General features: G+C 39.9%; 1 protein-coding gene across 11 annotated transcripts in view; it reads right to left on the reverse strand.

The window, feature by feature from the left end:
- ZFPM2 (zinc finger protein, FOG family member 2) overlaps positions 1-6,000 on the reverse strand; it is a 507,265-nt gene that overhangs the window by 60,679 nt on the left and 440,586 nt on the right. The gene's annotated exons all lie outside the window — the stretch shown is intronic.

Raw genomic sequence — 6,000 nt, forward strand, 5'->3', positions numbered from 1 at the left:
TCTTTCCAAATGGCAAATATAATTTTGAACAAGAGAGGTGGCTAGATGGAATGTTGGCCCTTAGAGAGTCCCTGGAGCAGAAAATGCCACCTATCACAATAATGACCAATTATTACTACCTCAGGATTAGGAACTGTGCTACTACAGTCACTGTGTTATGCATTCGGCCATCCTGGAAAAAGGACAGGAGGCAATGGATGTGGTTTTGATTAGTCTGCAACTTTACTCTTAAATGTCTGGGAGTAGCTGGCAGATAAAATTGCACAGTGCAAGTAATTCCATAATCATTTCCATATACTTGTGGGCGGCCATCAGCCTTCCCCTTTTCCATTCAGGTCCCAGCCAACCTTCTGCTGGGACCACTCCCACCTTGTATGAGGGTTAAGGGGGGGGGCTACAAATGAGGGGGGTTGACTCCCCGCTATACCAGTCATAATGAGTTCCACTCAGCTTGAAAAATAGTCTAAATGTATATACAGCCAGTTAATCAGTTGTAACGTCAGTTACATTGCTTTCCCAACAATGTCTTCAGTATCACAACCGCTGACAGTGCTGTGATAGAAAGCATGACAGCATGATGTTCTGGTAGGCTATTGCCACCTGCTCTGCTCTGGAAAAAACTGTCTTTTTGTGGTAGCCATTAGAGGCTGCACCCAGTGTCCACTGGCAAGGACAATGATTCTTACCAAGATATCCGTCATTCAAGAAAGTCAGAAAAAGAAATCTAACAAAGAGACCTTGGATAGGAGAAAGAAGAGCTAAAGATAGGTGGGGCCAAAGGGCTGAGGATATCAGACCAACGTTACTGTGCTGAGGATGCGGTGGCCATAGTATATGGAGAGTATGTGCCATCAATGACGTTTGCCATCTATGGGATAGGAACAGTGTTCCGTGAGGACTCCACCTACTGTACCACACATGGTGTGCTGGAGCAGGGGGAGGCAGAGTAGTTAGAGAATCAAGCATCGGGTGGTGTTCTAAGCAGAAAAGCTATTCCAGTTCTAAAGCTGCAGAGTGCTTTGGTGGGGATTTTGTCTTCTTCAGTCCAGCTGGCACAGAAATCCTAGTACAAAGTCCATTTACTCAGGCTTTGTGCATAGGCCCAAAGAGCTTAACAAAACCGCTTCAGTGGCTTCTTGGCTGTTTTGCCGACTGCACTTCTTTGGTCACTAGGATTAATACCATCCTCTTTGTCTTTGCCTGTTTGGTCTTAAGGAGGAAGAGAAGCTGCATTTGCTCAGCTGCGGGCAGCTGTTTCTTGATTAATGATAATCCAGTATGATGGAATATCATCTTCCATTGCATCTTGCACATAACACATTGACCAAATAACCTTACATGTGATAGGGTCCCTGCACTGGAAACCAGAATAGCAGGCAGGCCTGGATTCCTGTACCAGCCACTGGGAAAGTGACACAGATTGGGAATTAGAAAAGACAGCCTGAGACGGCACACAGGCAGATTGTCCGGTGGTACTGCTACCCTGGAAGGGGAAAACTATGCAGTAACGTGGTGAGTCACGAAAAGAGAGCACTCCAAGTGCTGGAGAACAAGAGGGGCTTCACAGCGAGTGAGCAACGGAAGTGGGAGTTAGACCAGATGAGAGCTGATCCCCAGACCCAGCCACAAGGAGGTGCTCAGGCGTGGAGTGAATCCCGTCACAGGAAAGAAGCAGTTGCCATTATAATGGCTATGACAACTGTTCTTTACATTTGATTTATTAATAGTAGTTTGTTAAATTCATACATACACATTGGACATAATCCTGCTCTACTGGTTTTAGTGACAATATTCCCATGGTAATAGTATGAAGGGCTACTGTTGGTATGTGACTATATTTTTCCATGGTGCACAAGCATTTATATGCACAGAGTATTGATTTCATTGGGAGTTTTGCTTGCATAAGGACTGCTGCTTCACAGTGTGTATGTGTCCATGAGAAAAAAGAGAGAGGGATATTTATATTATATTTACTGTTCATGACTGTGGGCAAGGGCCATAACTCATGAAAAGTGAAGCAGTGAGTTATGAGGCACCTGCCCTCGCAAAAGAACAGTGAGAATAAATAAAGTATACAAAAGCAGACACACAGCACGCGCCATACGTCCATGCAAACTCTAAGAAGCCTGCAGTTTGTTTTATGAAAGGCCTTGCCTTCTATGGCAAAAATGTCAATCTTTTGTTATTTTGCCCACATTGTAATAAAATATATATAGATTTATTTTTCATGTATTTAATTATTTCTTTCCACAGTGCACTGTGTGCTTGGAAATTTTTATATTATTGCAAATAGCTTTCAGAATTTGCTCTCTAAACAGCAAGATTGGCTTTAGTACTGATAAATTTCAAGATTGATTATACTTTTATTTGAGAGATCTGGGATGTCATGTATTTTTTAAATATCCCAAAATTATATATACAATAAAAATAACTTTTCCTCCTTTTTGGCTATTGTTTGCATTAGCATTTTTAAAAATATTAAAAAAAATATTATAGGCCAAAACCTGTGCTGATTTATATCCTGTGAAGCCCCTTTGAAATCAGCATTTGAATGGTATTCTACTTTTGGCTGATGCCTTATAACTGATGGAAGGATGTTGCTTGCTGATTCCATCTTTTAACTGTGCTATCAACTCAGCACCACTTCTTGATTATGTATCATTGTACAGGGATAGACTAACCTGTATCCATATCAGCCATGCTTGTGAGTCCCTCCTTTTCATTATTAAATCCATCTTGTTCGCGTCTTTTTGTTTTTAATTGTATTTGGAGAAATTACCTTTTTTAATTAAAAACCATTAGCACAATTGAATGATTTATTAAAAATATAAAAGGATAAATTAGTATCTTTTGGACAATTGTTAGTGTCCCTCTTCGTGTCCAGAATGTAAAAGGAAGCTGTGTTGGCTTCTGCTTATTTGACTGTGAGGACCTGATCCTGTATTCCTTCCTACGTAAAAGTATCTCTGACTTCAAAGGGGTTTTGTCTAAGTTAAGACTGAATGATTGGGCATTAGAACATTCCAAGGTGAAATTCCTTGTTAACCAAGAGACCCCCAGCGAACATCAACATACAGAAATTCTATTGATATAGGGCATATTTGTTGGTAAGTTATTTTAAGATTGGTTTGTCAAGTAAGATTATCACATACAGTGGGAGTCTGATGTGCCCGGGAAAACCATGTTCTATTTAGAAACAATTCCATATGTTCTATATGTCTAACAATATCTGTAGTTTAGGAAAGCTCCTGGATTCGTTGCCAACATTAAGCTCTCACATAGTAGCATACACAAGTAATACTTTTGATCATTTCTGATTGGCTTGGAAACTCCATCCCATCTTGATAGAGAATGACCTGTCCCTTGGTAATACACCTTGTGTTATCTCCTGTCTGGGCTACAGCAATGTAATGTACCTGGGCGTGAAGCCATCAACTCGTAGGAAGCTACATCTAGTACAGAACACGGCAGCACATCTCCTCAGCAACACGGGCTACTGTGAGAACATCAAACCTGTGTTCCGTTCTGCCTTCTCATAGACTATTGAGTCAAGTTCTGGGTCTCAGTCATTATCTTCAGGGTGTCCAATGGCCTGAGCCCAGAATATCTAAAACATCATCTAAAGCTCCAGGATGAAAACCACAGTCAACAAATCCACTCCGCAGGCACAATGGAACTTATTGCAAAAAGGTAAAACATATCTATGCAGAAGACAGCGCTTTCTTGGTGGCTGCTCCAAGACTGTGGAATGAATTCCCACTGGAACTAAGGAGCATCCCAAACATCACCATTTCCACTTCAAGTGTAAGGCTTATTTCTTTGACCTGCCTTCTGTAACATAAACATACAGCAGTATATACATGTAAAAAAACCCCAGACAACAAAACCTCAAATGAAAACCTATCGAAATAAAACATTACTCTGCATATAGAATTCTCTCCCTGAGTAGAGAATGAGAGAGCCAAAGCACACGTGAGAGATGTTAATCACATTGCTTAACACACTACTGGAAGGTGTGCAGATTCTACAGAGATGAAGACTGTAGACAAAACTGATTAGAATAAAAGGGAACGATATACTGTAACTTCCCTCCCTATTTCTAATACTGTCAGTAATATGAAAACATATATTTGTTTGTTCATCTACTCCTGCTGCTTATTTGTCACTGTTCATAGCATCATAATCATCATCACCCCAGCTATGATATCAAGGCTAAGCCCTTTCTCTTACACCAAGTCCAATGACTTGATGCAGGGATACTCGGTGCGAGGCAGAACCCTTTCCTAGCCTAAGAAGTGCTAGCAGAACCCCTCCATGTCTGCTACTGCAGCTCAGTGCTCATCTGGATATGTACAAAATGGAATTTATGGTTTGGTCCGTGGATCCATATATCTGCTGATCCACCACTGATCTTTCCATTGGCTTGCTCCCCTCCACCACATCCCCAAAACATTAATTAATGTGAAAAAGAGTGCCCTGATGTACCTGGAGTACAAATGCTTAGGTGTGGAGTCTAAATGCCCTGCCCCTTCTAGGCATTAGCTGATATAGTTGCCTATCAGACTATATATGCCCATGGAGAAGGAATGTCAGAACTTGCTCCAAAGAGAGGATTATGACTTCAGGTGAAGAATAAGCAGCACCACTAAATTATCTCCAAAGAGGGTAGGGGGTTGCTGCTTAGATACAAACATTCTAAAAACCAGAGTAAAGCAAATACAGAAAATGTACAGAATGATATATCAAGATAATTGTCTCTGCATTTTCCAAGGTGGGCTCTGCAGGTCTTTACGTTTTGAACAAAGTCATTTTGAAAAGGTGCATTATGATTTGGGCATATTTTTTGTCTGAGAGAATGGTAGTTTTGAAACAGTGGAGCAGGAAATTAGCTGTTTTCATTTGCAATTTAAAATACAAGGTCACATTAGGTGTAGGATGCACTGATGTATTGTTTTGGATAAAGTCAGAAAATATGTTATTTACTGTATCCTTTAAATTATGATGTTATGATGATAATTTATTAATATTATAGATATCTTTCAGCCTCTGTGGCAGATGACTAGAGGATCAAATGTAACAACAATTTTTAAAAGAGAGCTCCAGAGGCAATCCTGGCAATTACAGGCTGGTAAACCTAACTTCACTACCAGGCAAATAAGTTGAAACTATAGTAAAAAACAGAATTATCAGATGAACATGATATGTTGGGGAAGAGTCTTTTATAAATGGAAATCATGCCTCTCCAATCTATTAGAATTCTTTGAGGGTGTCAACAAAGGTGATCCAGTTGATATAGTATACTTGGATTTTCAGAAAGCCTTTGATAAGTTCCCACACCGAAGGGTATGAAACAAAGTAAGGACTCATGGGCTAATAGGAAAGGTCCTCTCATGGATCAGTAACTGGTCAATAGAGGTAGGAATAAATAGTCAGTTTTCACAAAGGAAAGTGTTAAATAGCGGAGTTCTCCAAGGATCTGTACTGACCATTTATTCCTACCTCTTCCCCAACATATCATGTTCATCCCATAATTCTGTTTTTTACTATACTTTCAACTTATTTGATTTAGTATCATCTGCCAATTTTGCCATCTCACTGTGTGGGAACTTATCAAAGGCTTTCTGAAAATCTAAGTATATTACATCAACTGGATCACCTTTGTTGACACGCTCAACATATTCATAAATGATCTGGAAAAGGGGGTAGACAGTGAGATGGCAAAGTTGGCGGATGATACTAAATTACTCAAGTTAGTTAAGTCCAAAGCTGACTGTGAAGACTTATGAAGGGTTCTCACTAAATTGGGTGACTGGGCAACAAAATGGCAGATGAAATTCAGCATTGATAAATGCAAAAAAATTGAAAAAATAATCCCAACTATACAGACAAAATGATAAGAGTCTAAATTATCTGTTACCACTCAAGAAAGAGATTTTGGACTCATTGTGGATAGTTCTTTGAAAGTATCTGCTCAGTGTGCAACAGCAGACAAAAAAAGAA

The sequence above is a fragment of the Caretta caretta genome, chromosome 2 (genome assembly GCF_965140235.1).
Source record: "Caretta caretta isolate rCarCar2 chromosome 2, rCarCar1.hap1, whole genome shotgun sequence".
In the NCBI taxonomy this organism is placed as follows: domain Eukaryota; kingdom Metazoa; phylum Chordata; order Testudines; family Cheloniidae; genus Caretta; species Caretta caretta.